Source organism: Salvia miltiorrhiza, unplaced genomic scaffold (genome assembly GCF_028751815.1).
Source record: "Salvia miltiorrhiza cultivar Shanhuang (shh) unplaced genomic scaffold, IMPLAD_Smil_shh fragScaff_scaffold_178_2, whole genome shotgun sequence".
Classification (NCBI taxonomy): Eukaryota; Viridiplantae; Streptophyta; class Magnoliopsida; order Lamiales; family Lamiaceae; genus Salvia; species Salvia miltiorrhiza.
In genome coordinates, this window is record NW_026651440.1 from 330,634 (window position 1) to 348,218 (window position 17,585).

At 36.2% G+C, this 17,585-nt stretch overlaps 1 long non-coding RNA gene across 3 annotated transcripts; it reads right to left on the reverse strand.

Annotated features, from left to right (window-relative positions):
- Positions 1-1,603: 1,603 nt before the first annotated feature.
- LOC131002756 (uncharacterized) lies at positions 1,604-8,889 on the reverse strand. 3 transcript variants are annotated; one of them, XR_009094400.1, is made up of 3 exons: positions 8,683-8,889; positions 7,324-8,548; positions 1,604-5,016 (listed from the first exon to the last, which is right to left on the reverse strand). It is a non-coding gene; the product is annotated as an uncharacterized LOC131002756 (long non-coding RNA). The 3 variants fall into 3 exon arrangements; XR_009094401.1 differs by having other exon boundaries at positions 1,604-4,765; positions 4,957-5,016; positions 7,324-8,889; XR_009094399.1 differs by having other exon boundaries at positions 7,324-8,889.
- Positions 8,890-17,585: the final 8,696 nt, after the last annotated feature.

Here is a 17,585-nt window from a genome sequence, read left to right on the forward strand (position 1 = left end):
GACATCTCGTGATGAAGTGTTGAAGCATTTGCTCTACCATTTGGAACGTGCGCAGCAAATGATGGTACGAAAAGGATGGTACGTGAAGCTAGGGGTGTAATCGAGTCGAGCCGAGCCGAATAGTGCCTTGTTCAAGCTTGGCTCGTTTAGTTAATCGAGCTGTTTGATTAATTATCGATCGAGCTTTAATCGAGTCGAATACAATGCCGAGCCTAATCGAGCTTTTTAAATTTAAATTTTTATTTAAAATTTTAGTTATTTTCCTAATACATAAGTTAATTTTCAAATATATAAGTTATTTTATTCACAAAAATATATATTTACTATTTTCTTGTAAATAAATGATGTTAATTAAATACTTAATCCAAATATTACTACATATAGTATAAAATATAATAAGACATTTAATGAATAATCTTATGTTTTTAAGATAAATCACTTTACGAGCTTGTTCACGAGCTAACGAGCCGAGCATCGTCATGCTCAAGCTTGACTTGTTTAGCTAAATGAGCTGTACATTAAATTACCGAACGAGCTTTTATCGAGTCGAACGTCGAATAGCTAACGAGTAGCTTGGCTCGTTTACAGCCCTAATAAGCATAGACGTGATGTGGAGATACCTGTCGATTCCCTTGTTTATTTGAAGTTTCGGCCTTATCGACAGTCAACATTGTTCAAAAACAAAAATCGCATGTTGGCGCCACATTTTTTTGGGCCGTTTGAAGTCGAATCAAGGGTGGGTTCTGTTGCATATCGCTTAAAGCTTCCACCTGGTTCCAAAATTGACCCGGTCTTCCATGTTTCATTATTGAAAAGGGCGGTTGGTGTGGTACAATCGGATCTGGTTCTTCCAGAGGATCTCATGGCTGTGGATCCACCATTTTTACCAGAAATTGTGTTGGATCGTCGAACTATTGAGCACAATGGCCAATCAGTGGACCAAGTTTTGATCAAGTGGGATGGGTTAGATGCAGAGGAGGCTACGTGGATGGATACAACTGATGTTAGAGGACAATTTCCCTACTTTAGCCTTGAGGACAAGGCTGTTTCGAGCGGTGGAGTATTTGATAGCGGTCGTCGTCCGTGGAGAGTTTATACATGTGCGAAACGTGCTGTTGTCAATTATTAATTTAATTGCTGGAGTCTGTTATTTTTGTTTAGCGTTTTATTATTGTTTTGGATGGAGTCTGGCCCAAAGTTGCATGGCTTTACAGATTAGGGTTTTATTATTTATAGCTGCAGAATTAGGTCAGGGAGATGTCTTTTGTTTTCTGGGATTTTGGGACGGATTATTTCCGTAGGCCTCGTGGAGGATTCCTGTTCAGTTCATTATTATTCAGTTTTCTAGCAATAAATCGCCTTTACTCTATCAGATAACAAAGGAACAAATTTACACCTAAAATGAAGTGTACTTGAATTGCATTATGTTGCAGGGAACGGTTCTTGAAGATCATTGTCGCAACCCGACGCCTAGCCAGTCATAGCGTAGACCGGGTATCGATACGACTAAATAAATTAATAAGGTAAAAAGAGAAAACTAGATTGAACGTCAAGCGGAAGCAATCACTGAAACGTGATAAATCAAGAAAGATGACATCATCATCAGTGTAGAAATTATTAGCTTTATAACTTTTAAATCATCGAGATTCTTGTCAACCTTTACAAAGCAAACATAGCTAATTACTCACAAAGACTCAGCATATACAGAGTGTCTCAGCAAAATGCAAACAGACTATATGTATGAAGACATATAGCTGAGAGTAAATTTCTTGATTAAGTCCAAAATAAACTTCAACATCTTGATGTTACCGCAAGGAATATAATTACGGCATAAGGAAGATCATCTAAACAAAATCCTTGCCAGTACCAGTCCAATCTCCCTCCTCGCTTATCCTGCACGTTTAGAAATACATGCAAGGCTGAGTACAGAATACTCAGTGGACATATGCCGAAAATCAATGAAAACTAGCTCTTAGAGCTATAGATTGAACTTTCCACATAAGCAATACACGAGGATTTTACTCAAAAGAACCCGTGTAAGCAGTTTACAATCATAAACATCATAAATAAATGACCGGTCAAAATTCTCGTTATGTATGTACCACATCTACAAATCATCATTATTAAAGGTACTGAGAAGTAGGCCTCCTTCTCAAGTACCATGACCGGCCGACCCGAAGAATAGCTCACAATCACCTCTGACCGGCCGACCCGAAAGACGGTTCACGGTCACCTCTGTGTACACAATCCCGCTTGTGGCAGGACCCGAATTCGTCTCATCAGTAAGGGTGACATACAGGCTCATCGTCATCAAAAGTCGGCAAGTCAATTAGTTCAACATCAATAAATCTCAAATTATTTATCAAACTCATAAAAACATCATCATCAGTAATAATTTTCATCAAACTGAAGTTGAACAATTAACTCATGTCATTTACTTCATTTCGTATAAGAGGCCTACGATACGCAGGAGATCTCTATATACATATAGTAAAAATAATGCCCACCTGATGGCTTTAGCTTACTCTCGTAGCACACGGGGTGGACTCACTTCCGTCCTTTGCTCGTATCTTTAGATACCGTCACATCGAAGTAGTTCATGATAAGAATAAAAGAGATTAGTCAGAAACTTTCTGACTAAGAATACCATTCCTATCTTAGTATTATTTTATCTCATCATCACTACACTCCGTCTATCTCGATCTCATATAAAAACTCTGTTTAAGTAATCATTATTCTATTCTCGACTTATCACCTAATTTAGGTCTAAACTCTGTCAAGGAACAACTCATAGATAAATAATCCATAAGCACATAGCAATCACATACACAAACTCATTATTGAAAAATCATAAAAATTTAGCTGTGGAAAAATTCCCAAAAATTTTATTTAGAAGCCAACGATATTTTATATAACATTCTTAATTTGATTTTTCAAAAATAATTCACATAACTAAGTAATCTCATTTTATAATATTTTTAACAAACTAACCTCGAGATTTCATTGTTGGAAAATTCTCATAAATTCGTTTTAAGCTCACAGAATACACAAGAGCACAATTACGGGTTCAAATGATTCAAGAAAAAATTAAAATCTACCCCCTTCCCTTGGCATATATTAAGCCACTTCTCAAAATTTTTAGGGGTGATTCTTTTCGTCTCATATCTCATACTCCCTCTGTCCCACCGAAACTGGTGCGCTTGTTTTGGGCACTGAATTTAAGGAGAATAAGATTGTAGTGTAAAGGTGTGTAAATATGTGGGGGCCACATTGTTTGTAGTGTAAAATTTATTACCAAAAAAGGAAATGCACCACTTTCGGTGGGACAGCCCAAAAAGGAATACGCCCCACTTTCGGTGGTATGGAGGGAGTATATAGGCTCACTTTATTATCACAAAGCCACATATATTCATATTTAACTTCTATCTCATCTCAAAATCAAAATCTTATTCAATTCACTCTTTCTGCACTGCCTTAACTTAAGAGAATAAACTGTTTCTCCTCGGAACTGTCCTGGGTTTGAGACTCATACTATTGGAAACCTCTGAGTCTAGTTTCATTTAAAAAAAAAGTAGGTTGAAAAACTCCAAGTGGTTTAAGAGATATGACCGTTCTCCCACAGTCTACCATATTCGGCAGTTTCGTGCAACCGGAGAATTTGATTTTTGAAAAATAGTAAACATTGGCGAAATGACTTGAAATTTTACAAGTAAGTTCATAACACTATTCTAAACTCATCATAACATTTCAAGATTTTTGGGTATCAAAAACTCCGTCGAAATTCATCAAGAAAGTAGCTTTTTCCAAGCTTGCCAAAATAACTCATCAATTTGCCAACTTAAGCATATAACCAAGTATACCCTATTTCTCATCAAACTAATTCATTGAAATCTTCATCAATCACCTCTAATCATCATTTTAGTCCATCAAATTTCATCCCAACAAGCTCAGAAGCTCATAACCATAATCAAATCATCAATCAATCCATGAACTTTAAACTTCCCAAAATCATATAAACTAACACTTTCAAAAAATTCATATATCAAGATAAACTCATTCTTTGCATACAAAAGATGACTAAATAGGATCTCAATAGCATGAATATAATCTCAATTTAAGATTAGATGATGAATTTGTTTTGAAGGGGTATGAACCCTAATTTTCGAAAATTGCAAGAATGAAGTGGGTGATGTTTTCTTGCTTGATCTATCAATATATACTCATATCTAACTCAAATATAACTAGATCTAAGTAAATCTAATACTTACTCAATGATTCTTGAGTAGAAAATGAAAATATCCTCTTGACTTCAAGCTTTAAAAACCTTCCATAATTGCTCTTGATTTGAAGTGTATAGATGTTTAGAGCTTGTTTTAATGGAAGCTTATGGTATAGAAATGATCTATGAAGCTTTGCACATGATCATCAATGGAGGATGATGAAGAAATTGAGAGAGAAAGAGGGTAAGAGGGGACGGTACATTTGGGGAGAGAAAGAGAAATAATTTGTTTTATTTAAGTCATTTGCTTAGCCTCCAAGCATATCTTATAATATTTAATTAATTTCTACACATGCTTAAATTAGCAAGTGGAGACCAGAGCTGAACAACTCAGAGGCAGAGACCAGAGCAGAACCACTTAGACGTCAGAGTAGAGACTGGAGCAGAGCAGCTCAAAGGACAGAGCAAAGACCAGACCAGAGTTTGGCGCTGCGCGGTCTTTTGGTAGGCAGTGGGGGTGCTTATGGCGACGGCGTATAATCGGCCCTTTTAAAAAAAAAAACGCAGTTTATAAAGCAAGTGGCACAATATCTCCAAGCCTTAATATATAATAATCATGTATCTCACATGCTTCCATATAATCATGTACCAAAAATGTGTAGTATAGGGTAGTAAAAATAAGGGGTAATTGCCCCTAAATACGTAAACTTTCACATATTTCTGGAATTGCACACCACCTTTAGATTTTGCCCCACAATACATGAACTTTGAGATTCTTCTGATTTTTCCCATGGCACCTGAAACCACCAAATAGAGAGATGACGTGGCTGCTGGAAAACACACGTAGATTCGTCGGGTGACACGTGGAAACGACGTCGTCCTAATTTAATATGGAACGACGTCGTTTCCAACTTATTGGCCAACTTAATTTTTAATTTTCCTCTCCAGCCCCTAATTTCACTCCCTCCAGCCCTAATTTCCAGTCACGCTTTAGCCTCTCCAGCCCTAATTTCCCTCTCCATCTGTGCTCACCGTCGATCGAGGAACGCCAGCGACCAGGGAACGTCATCTACCAGGAAGTGCCGTCGAACCCTGTAAATTCGCGAGCCCTAAGTTGAAGAAGACGCCCTAATTCTTGAAAACGTCGCGACCAAAGCTTTGAATATTGAAGACGTCGCGACCAGAGCGCGCCGCGACCAGGGAGAGCGCCGTCGACCACAGAATCTGCTTCTTCAGCCATTTGTGAGAGCGTCGTCGACTAGGGAGAGCGTCGTCGACCACTGAATCTGCTTCTTCAGCAATAAGTTGGAAATGACGTCGTTTCCTATTAAATTAGGACGACGTCATTTCCACGTGTCACCCAGCGAATCCACGTGTGTTTTCTGGCAGCCATGTCATCTCTCTATTTGGTGGTTTCAGGTACTATGGGAAAAATAAGAAGAATCTCAAAGTTCATGTATTGTGTGGGGCAGAATCTAAAGGTGGTGTGCAATTCCAGAAATATGTGAAAGTTTATGTATTTTACTGTAAACGAGCCGAGCCGAGCCAAATACTAGCAGGCTCAAGCTCGGCTCGTTTAAATATTCGGGCGTTCGAGCTCGGCTCGAGCTCGATTCGAGCTTTTATCTTGATGATCGAGCTCGGCTCGTCATCCACTTACTAAGCTCGGGCTCGGTTCGAGTTCGGCTCGGGTGATGCTCGATAATATCGAATTCGAGCTTGAGCTCGAGCTCAGCTCGTTAGATGTTCGTATATATGGTGTTCAAGCTCGAATTTGTTATAAATTTAAGAAAATCTTCTTAATTAATACTCCCTCCGTCTCGACCAAGACGCTACATTTGCTTTTCGGCACGGGATTTAAGGAGTTGTAGATTAATGTTTTAAGTGTGTAATTATAAAGTGATAAAGTAGGAGAGAGAAAGTAATAAAGTGATAAAGTAAGAAAGAGAAGGTAAAAAATGATAAAGTAGGAGAGAGAAGGTAATAAAGAAATACTTAATTAGTGTTAATTAAGTGTTTAAAATTCCTTATTTTTGCCAAATATAGAAATGTAGCATCTTCGTTGGGACGGTCCGAAAAGGAATATGTAGCATCTTGGGCCGGACGGAGGAAGTATGTTACACGAGTTCGAGTTCGAGTTCGACTCGTTTAAGGCTCGTGTACTAACTCGATTGAAGGCTCGACTGAAGGTTCGTGAATAGGCTCGCGAACATGTTTGAATTCGATTATTCGAACATGTTCGCGAGCTCAACGAGCCGAGCACTGTCAGGCTCGAGGTCGGCTCGTTTATTATTGAATCGAGCTCCGAACGAGCTTTTTTCGAGCTGAATCTCGAATAGCTTGCGAGTAGCTCTGTTCATTTACAACCCTATGTATTTAGGGGCAATTACCCCTAAAAATAATTTAAGATACATGTCTCATAATAAAATCATTACCCAACATCAAATAATTGTGTGACTAAAAATAATTATAATAATAATTAGTGCACACATAGTGCACTCCTCATCTATCTCAGAAAACTTAATTCCGAGAAATTCCCTTAGGAAAAATTTTAACTCGATTTAATTATTCATCGACTAAAATATATCTCGTTGGTTACTCGTTTTAAAATTAATCTCGTGTGCTAATACTCAAGGAAATCATATTCATTCAATCATAGTCACACATGTATCAAGTACGTCACATAAAAGTCATTTAAATATTCTCACTCAATCTAAATCGGTGAAATCCTAACGTCAGTGAAAATCTAACGTCAACTCAATCATCTCACTATTTCAACTCTTCTCTATTGTGATTCTCACTAACTCTCATCGACTCTATTTCTAGTCGAGTATCCTCTTAAACTCTACACTCTAGACCATCTCAAAATAATTATGCTTCCTCTATCGAAAAATGAATCTATATCCTCATCCCAGTTCAATCAGCATCTCTATCAAAACTCATTCTCTCAAAGTAATTCATTCACCAGTTCCATCATCAGAATTCTAGAATACTCATATGTCAATCTATTGAGAAACTTCATCTTGGTCTTAAGCTACTGCTAATATCTCAATGCTCATAATAGTGTCTCGATCCTATCAATCATAGGATAAAAATACAATCACCTTTCTACTCGCCGTTGAGAGAGCAAATGAGCACACTTCAGTTGGTCCTTTTGTACAATCTCAGCCGTCGGATTACGCTGAAATCTAGCAATCTTGACCGTTGAAGATTTACATATATATCTTTCTTGCATTGCTACCATACAAGCTGTTGATTTCCATGAAAAGTCTTGGCAAATTAGTAGTCCTTGCTTGTAATACTTTTGGTTCGTTCTGTATTCGACCTTACAAGATGTTAAACACGGCGGGACTTTGATTGTTATTAAATTGATCTTCAATTTTTCAATGGGATCGGAGAAAACATTAATATTATAGCTACTAATTAAATTTAAATATTTTCATTGGCACCGGGCTAAGTTTGCGAATTTGTACCCTTTCTCTAACTTTTCATTTCAAAAGAAAATTGTATATTCTATTTATCTTCTAGGTATCATACGCAATTTAGGGTGCGTTCTCTTTGGTTGTAAATTTATCATATGAAAAGGAAGGATAAACAAAATTTCACCCTTTAAATTCTTGATTTCTTTTCCCACATTTCCTACTTGACCCTTACTCATTCCTCATTTACACTGCAAAGGATCATTTCTTTTCCCACATTTCCTACTTAACTCTTACTCATACCTCATTCTTCATTTACACTACAAAGGAGGATAATATTATCCCTTCTTTGTAGTGTAAATGAGGAATTATCCCTCCTTTGTAGTGTAAATGAGGAATGAGTAAGGGTCAAGTAGGAAATGTGGAAAAAGGAAAGAAGGATTTAAAAGGTGAAATTTTGTTTATCTTTTCCTTTTTCCAAGATAAATTTACAACCAAAGAGAACGCAGTCTAGAGAAATTCTATAGCTTTACATAGTTAGAGATTTCGGAAACTAAACCATGATGATGAGATATGTATAAAAAAAAATCAGCGCATAGTGCACATCTTTTACTCTTTCATATATATATATATATATATATATATATGAACTTGAAAATGCATCTCGATGATATTATTATATATAGATTCATCATGGCTCAAACAAAAATCACAAAAGAAATTGTGTTTTTTTAAAGATTTTTTCAAAAATAATTAGCTAGGGTAGCTAAAAAACTAGGGTTTTGACAAGCAATTTATAAGGTCGAACTGACAACGAAACAAAAGATAACAGCAACGGAGACTACGCACTTGACAAGCCTAGCATGGAAACCACTCACCCTATATCTCCACTTCCCAGCCGCTTTCCCACCTGGAATTCTCCGAAACCTCATAAGGTTACATTCATTGATGTAAGGTGGAATTTGCCAGATTTGAGAGTTAATAATCTATAATTAATCGGGAATTTACAAAAAATATGTAAAAAAAAAAAAAAAAAGAACTTACTCGATCAAGAAGAAGCTTCCAGCGATGAAGATATGAAATCGGGGAAGAAAAGGGTTGATAGAATGATGGGGGATGAAGATGTGAAATATATCGGGGAAGAAAAGGGTCGATAAAAGTGTGGATTAGTGGCAGTTTTTTATAGGCTAAAAAATGAATACTATAATTATGTTTGGCTCGTGCGAGGTAGACCTTTTCAATTGAATACAATTGAGTTGGCACGAGTGAAAATTGGGTTTGACTGATGGGTGAGATTTAATCCTCGCGAAACTATTCACTCTCAACAACCATATCGCGACACGCATGCATGCAATACCTTTATATCAAGCAAAATAAAATACAATTAATAATGAATATTTATCTTCTTTTTTTTTATTTATGAAGCTTGCGTCACACAGAATGGTTTAGATTTTTCAATTTTTTTATTTTATTTTTAATTTTCAATACATCTCTCTCTCAATATATATATACATACCTCTATATATATAGAGAGAGTGGCGTTCAATGGAGACCACTAAATATTCAAATAACAGAGACCAAATCTCAGCCGTTAATCTTATCTAATTTAACGGTCAGCATTTATTCACGCCATGTTTAACGGATTTTTTTGTTGAACATATACACGGTCGAATCCCACAACCCCCAAAAAATCAACATTTATTTACGCCATATTCTAAGGATTTGATGAACGTTCAACGAAATTACTGATATGTTCAACGGATTTGATGAACGTTCATAAAATCCGTTAAACATGGCGTGAATAAATGCTGATTTTTTGGGAGTTGTGGGATTCGACCCTGTATATGTTCAATAAAAAAAATTATTTTACACGGCATGAATAAATGCTGACCGTGAGATTAGATAAAATCAACGGCTGAGATTTGATTCTCCATTGACTCTTCCTTATGTATATTAAAGGTGTTGTGTGGTGGGTTCACTATTGATAACTGAAAAAGAGTAATAAATATAGAATATAAAAATGATAAAGTTGTTGTAAGGTGGGTCTATTAGTGGCAAATGGTAGTAAATATATATAAAAAAAGAGTAAAAAGGTAAATAAAGCATAATAGAACTTTAATTGGTGGACAAAAATTTAAGTGCAAGTAGGGCTTTAATTCGTGAACGGGGGAGTATACCATAACATGAGTGATTGCACATGCAGTCCAATAAAGACATGAATACAAGTGTATAAGTATATTACGATTTACGACTATATTAGTGTTGATCGATCTTGATGTTTACTTAACATTTATTATTATTATTATTATTATTAATATTAGAGAAACATATAAGTATAGACGAAGCAGCAATAACTATTTAATTATGATAAGAATTCGTGAGATGAAGTGACATTCAAGATGGCTATATATAATGTCAACATACGTTGTGATGACAAATATACTTTCACTATTTATCCTAAGTTATTAGGAATGGTGAGAGATACCTTTCACATTATCAATCGCCTATGTAATTTCCTTTTCTGTGGTACCCAAATCAAATTAAGTACGAAAAGAAATTTAAATTATGTATTTATTGACATTAATTAAGATACCCCACTGAGTCACTAGCTTTTATTTTGGGACGTCGATCTAACTAGAAACATGTAGGCTCGTCGGATTAGATCGACAATTTTCTTTTTCTTTTTTGAGGGGAATTAGATCGACAATTCAAAGGAATTAAAATTGAAAACTTTTCAATTCGATAAAATCACATTTCGAATAATTCATAACTAGTGTGTAACCAGTCGAAATTTGACGGGTATTATTTGGTATTATAATTTATATAAAAAGAATATAAAAATTATTTTTTAATATATCTATAAATTATTTCATTAGAAATCTATTAATATAATATAGGTCTACGTTACACATCAAACTAAAATGAAAAAATAAATTAAAGAGGACTGACTTAGTGAAACGTATATTCGAAAAAATTATTTGCCACCCACTACTATTTACCACCCATACCTGCGACCCGCGGATACTCGTCACCTGCAACCCGTCGGATACCCGCCACCTACTACCCGTCGAATACCTGCCGAGGCTTGAGAAGTAGTGGCGCTGCTTTTCGTCGTCGACATTCTGCAATCAACCACCCAAAAAATGCAATAAACCACCCAACAAATAAATCACCACGAAACTGCAGCAAATTTTAGAGAAAATTTCAACTTCTTGTACACTACTTTTGGCAAATTATTGCATGCGGCGATCGCATGCTATGCGACGGGTCAAACCTGTTTTGACCCGACCCGCATCAATATGTTATATATAACATGTTTAGACAAATAAATACAAAAGTGGGCCTTTGGTTCAATGGCCACATCATGCTACCTTATTTCAAATGGTGAGGGTTTGAAACCCATTTTGAAGCATTTGTGTTTCTTTTTTCCACTTTTTTCACGTTTTTTTTTTTTGTTTTCTTTTCCTATTTAAATTATGTTCTTTTTGTATTTTATTTCTTTTTGCGGTTTTGTTTACTTCTTTTGTTTTGCTTTTATGTTTTTTTTCTTTTCATGTTTTCTTTTTTTTTTGTTTTTTTTTTGCATTTATATATATATATATATATATATATATATATTCTTTTTAGCATTTCTTTTTGCTGTTTTTCTTTTGCATTTTTTTATATATTTTGGTTTTTTTCTTTTTCAGTACTTTCTTTATTTTTCGTTTGTTTTTTTATTACTGTTTTTCTTTTGCGTTTTTATATATTCTCGTGAAAAATGTAATACTTTTAAGATATTATATTTCTTCGTATAATTAATTACTTTTTCTGACGACAAAAATTACTTGAACAAATAACTGAAAGTATAGGTTCTCGTGTGTAAAAATAGCAATTATCGTGAATAAATATTTCAAAATTATTATAATTGTTTATTATAATTGTTAATTACTTTTATTTATTGAAACTTTTACTTTTAATTATTTGGTTAGTAATTATTTTAGTAATAAAAAAATATTGATTGATATAAAGAAAAATAATTATTATTATGTTGTTTTTGAAACATTACATTTCTTCACAATAATGTTTATTTTTATTCATAAAAACTTTTACTTTTAGTTATTTGCTCAAATAAATACTTTTGTAAGTAAAAGTAGTTATTGATGTGAAGAAAAGTAATGTTATTTTCACTCGTTAATACTTTTATTTTTAACTATTTGGTCAAGTAATTATTGTCTTCACAAAAAGTAATTATTGTTACAATGAAATGTAGTGTTTCTAAATTATTACATTTGTTCACGATAATTGTTACTTTTATTCATGAGAATTTGTACTTTTATTTATTTAATCAAATAATTATTATTGTAAAAAAAAGTAATTACAAATATGTGTTAAAGTAATATTATTTTTACTCGTTAGAACTTGTAATTTTGTATATTTGGTCAAGTAATCATTGTCGTAAGGAAAAGTAATTATTGATTTGATGAAATGTAATGTTTATTAATTATTACAATTGTTTACGATAATTATTATTTTTCATTCATAAGAACAAATGTATATCTTATATTTATTAAAAGTAAATATTTCTATAAGGGTTCAAGATTTAGCGTTTAGGGTTTTAGGGTTTAGTTTTCAGGGTTTATGGTTTAGAAAATATAATACTTTGTATTGAATGAAGGTAAATACTTATATTAACATAAATATACATTTGTGCTAATGAATATATATCTTATGCTTATTAAACGTAAATATTCCTATTAGGGCTTAGTGTTTAATGTTCAGGGTTTAAGGTTTAAAAAATATAATATTTTATATTGAATTAAGTTAAATATTTATATTAATATAAGTATACATTTGTGCGAACAAATGTATATCTTATGCTTATTAAAAGTAAATATTCTTATTATGGTTTATGATTTAGTGTTCAGGGTTTAGGGTTCAGGGTTTAGTGTTCAGGATTTTGGGTTTAGAAAATATAAATAGTACTATTTTATATTGAATGAAAGTAAATACTTATATTAACATATGTATACATTTATGCTAACAAATGTATATTTTATACTAATTAAAAGTAATTATTGTCTTAATAAAAAGTAATTATGCATATGAAGAAATGTAATATTTCAAAATTAATTTTTTGTCATAAAAATTGTTATATTTACTCACGAAAACTTGTAATGTTAATTATTTAGATAAGTAATAATAGTTGTAAGAAAAAAAAACCATTGATGTGAATAAAGATAATATTAAAAAAAATAGATGAAAAAAAAAATTGTTGAAATAAAAAAAATAGATGAAAAAAATTAAAAAAAAATGTTAAGTAAATATTACTTTTTTTATGTCAATAATTGTTATTTGTCATAATAATAATTACTTTGGAATATAGTGTGAAAATAAATAAAGTACAAACAAAATATAATTAAAAAATATTGTAAAAAATCAGAAGGAAAAAAAAGAAGAAATGAATCAGAAAAAGGAAAAAAAACGCAGGCAAAAAAAAGGAAAAACGCAGGTAAAAAAATGAGGGCAATGGGTGTCGAACACATCCCCCCCACCCCCTTTGGGATAAGAGCACCCGCATCGCGGGTGCTCGAGTGAGTACTCGAACTCACTCGAGGAGAGGAGTGGCTTCGAGGAGTGCAATGCGGGGGGGAGGTCCTCGAGGAGTACCCGAGTTATCGGGTATCCTCGAGTGATTTTCTTTTTTTTTTTCTTTTTTTTTTTTAATTTTCTTCTTCTCTTTAAAAATTTCTCTCTCCTCTTTAAAAACTAAAAAAATCAAGTAGGCTATCAAGGAACCCCAATGCAGCACTACCTACTCAATAACACAACCACTATCAAATAGGCAATCAAGTAGGCTATCAAGGAACCCCCAATGCGGATGCTCTAAGGAAACAATGCATGCACACTGCCATTGCACTACACTACACATTTGATTTCATTTACTAAAATATGTAATATAAATGGTAGATTCGGGTCAGGTTAGATCCGACCCATCGCACCATATGTGGCGGTCGCACAGGAAACTAGCTGACTACTATTTGTCACCCATACCCGCGACTCGCGGATACCTGCTACCCGTCGTATACAGGCCGAGGCTTGAAAATAACGATAAATATTAGTTGAATAATAGAATAATTCTATGAAGCATACTATTAAATAGCTCTTTATAACATATTAAACTAAAATGAAAAGGTATATTAAATAGGACTTTCATCCCGCTAATGTATTTGCAATTAGTAATGTAACAGCCCGGCTCCAGACTTGACGGCTATCCCCACAGACCAACACAAGTCTTTTTCTAGCGTATTTTGTCCCCACAGACCAACACAAGTCTTTTTCTAGCGTATTTTATCCTCACTCGCACGCTCCCTGAGAAACTTCCCAGGGGGTCACCCATCCTGAAATTGCTCCAAGCCAAGCACGCTTAACCTTGGAGTTTCTTCCATATGCACACCAGAAAAGAAAATGCATCTTCTTGATATGAGCAGCACCTATCAAATCATTTAAGCTCTCCTCGAATATGCAGTCTCATACTTGCATATTCTCGGAATCCCTCTCGTTCGGGTGTGTTCCGGTTCATCCCTGTGCCTCTCCGCTTGGAAGTCTTAATCGGAGCCGCTCCTTGTCCGTGCTTCTATTGCACCGGCGATCACTCCGCACTTCGTCCCCGGGCGTCACAAGTAAAATTTATTTAGAAGTTCAATATGACATGAGCACGTTATATAATGAAAAATATACTTCTTTTGGCAGGTGAGTGAATATGCTAATATTAAACAGAAAGCCCTACTTCTCACAAAATCTTGAAAGGATATTGATAAGGCAAAATCTACTCAATGCTTCACAAAAATATACTACGTCATGGAGCCATAGAGGTGACCACGAGAAAAGTAGCAGCAAGATCAACAAACAGAGAAAAGTCTTAATCTAACCTATCATTTGTTGAGAGAATTCCAAAGCAGGTGCCATGAGAAAAGTAGCAGCAAGATCAACATGCCAAAATTCTCAGAATTCCTTGTGTAGAATTGCTAAAGCTGTCATGCATTAACTAATTTGAAAGAAAACAAACAGAGAAAAACGCCAAAACACACTGAACTTATGCTTCAGTAGTCCTAGATATGTCAATGGTCCCAAAGTTACTCCAATCCCATTACCAACGCATTTCAACAATCTTAAGCCACGTACAAGGCAAAAAAGATATTAACACACAAAATATAATGAAAAGAAAAATATAATAAAAAGTAAGTCCAGACAAAAAAACAATATTACATCATCCATTAAACTTAATACTAAAATTCAATTCCAAAAGCATATACCACAACCAAGCCAAAAAAAAAGAGGAGGCACAACGAAACCTCCAACCAATAAATGCACAAAATCACACAAACGATGATAAATATTTGAATTACACGAATGTAAAGCGAAGTCTCAGACCTTCATTTTCAAGCTGCCTTTTGGTGATATCCCAAGATAAACCTCCAACAAATATCCGGCAGTCTTGCTCCTTGCCGCCTGCCATTTCCGCGAATTTTATGTTCAAAATAATCCCTGCATCACAACGCGTCAAACTTCGCGCACAAAAATATAAAACAGATACGTAACCAGAGCAACATCCAGCTCGTCGAGGAAGGGGGTGCGGAACACAGGATTTTCCAGCAGAGGCTCGGAGTCCTCTCCGTTGACTAACCCCCGCAAGGCCTTGTCAAGAACAGAGATCACCCACTCCTCGAAGTCCTCAGGAATGGTCATGCCGATATCGGCCGCATGCCAGAGCCTCTCAGAGTCTAAGGTGTCGATCAATTCGGCAATATTAAGCTTGATCCGCTGCTTTGGAGTGGCCTCCACCTGGTCCAGGGCCTTCCAGCCGGACTCACCGACTAAAAACAAATCCCCCAATCAAAGTCTGTAGGGAATTGAGGAGAATGCCAGTAGGCCTCCAAAGCTCCATGAATGAGGGTGTCTAGGAACAGCTAACCCTAGGGAGACAAGAATATCTCCCTGCGCTGATCCCGACACCCCGCAGTGTAAGCCTAGAAGCCTAGCAGCCTACGCCCACAATTACCCCATGTATTCCTCTCTCAAATAGGTAAAGCCAGCCTCCTTCTCAGCCTGAAGCCTGTGCATCTCTGTTTCAAAGAATTGCAGACGTGCATGCAGATCGGAGTTCCAGGCTTCTCGAGTTTCGAGCTCCATTTGTAGCTCCGCCAACCTATCCCCTACTTTGACCAATTCTTGGTCGCGCAGGGCTAAATTCGCATCAGAGGTAGCCAGGGCCTCCTTCAGCTTGTACCTCTCATAGGCATGCTCAGTCAGCTCGCAGAGCTGATCCTTTTCCTAAAAAGGGTAAAATCTTCAAGGTTATGACCAATTTACACTATCACAGACTTACCTCATGCAGGAATCAAAGCATGTAATAAGTTACATGTTCTTAGAGTTGGGCGATGCTAGTGCAAAGCACAACATCACTAACAGATTTCAACACCGACCTATCTACTCGGTCAGCTCGGTCCAATAAACGACGCAACGGACCACCTCTATCGGCCCTACCCGGGCCCGCTCCCCTTTCTTTGAGCCTTGCTCTGCCTCAGAAATAATAGGATGGCTCCTTGTAGCATAACGCAGCGGCCTCTTCAGCGATTGTTCCGATAAACTAGAGGGCCCTAATAGGGGCCTTCCTCTTGGCAGGTGAAGGGATGACCTCCACCATATCATCAGATTCCTCTGTCTCATCCCAGAGGGCCCCGAAGACATTGCCCCGCGTAAGGGAAAAATAAGTAAATAATCACCCCTGCGGCACACCCCCAAGGGTCGCAGAAGCACCAACAGCCATGTCCCACGATGAGGTGGACAGGGGAGCAAAGGTAATGGGGGTTGCGCTGATCGGATCCTTCACAGCAGAATGAGTCGTAGAAGGAGTGGACTCCGCTGCACCAGAGTCACTGGCGGTCATCGCCACCCCATCAGAAGAGCTCGCAGCCGTCAATGCCCTCAACTTCGCCTTCCTTTGCCAATTCATATCTCAACATAGCAAAGATAAAGTAGGTACATAAATTAGAACCCAACAAAGAAATACAGAACCAGAACAAAATATAGGGGACAATACGAAAGGACGAACATAGAAACTGCAACACAATAATTACCGATAGAATAGGCGGGAAGATAATCAAATAGCCCAGAGGCAACAAGGTAGACTTATCGCGGGTGATTTGTTTAAGTTCAAAAGGCTCTTCAGCCTCGAAGTCTTCGAGTTGGTGAAAAATCCTCCTCACCCATGTGGGAGACACACTGCCAGGGACCCTATGGTCTTGTTTTTCCTTGTACCACTGGGTACGCTGGATGTCAAAATTCTGACTCCAGTCCCCGGAGTTTACCTCAACATAGAAGTATTTGGATTTAAAATCTGGATCATAGATGTTGAACCATCCAAAAAACGGATGCCATATTTGGACAATGAGGAGAAATAGTAGAAGATGCCTGATTTCTCAGTTGGGTTTCATAGAACACACGTGTAGTTTTCTCCACCCCATAGAAATTCAAGACAATATGGAAAGCTAGGGCACGGCGAATTGTAGAGGGCAAAAGTTGGAAAAAAGAATGTCAAAATAATTGCACACATCGATTAGAAATCGAGGCGGCGGCAGACGTAATCCACACCTAATTTGGGAATCTCAACAGGGAATAAAAGATGGGGAAAGGTCATCTTCGTTGCGCTTTTCAAGAGCCCTAGACTGGGTACAAAGAGTGAAATAAGAGGAAGAAAGACAAAGGATTTCGGCAAAGGTAGAAAGTTTGGTTTCGTGGATAGTGGACAGGGGCAAACTAATACAGTTCATCCTAATATCGGGGATATTCGGAGGCATAATTAGTCGGTAGGACTGGCTCAAATGGCAGCGACAAAAATAGAGAAGGGAGAGAATCGGGGAAGACGAAGACTCAGAAAAGGTGAAAAGTGAAAATTTAAATTGGAG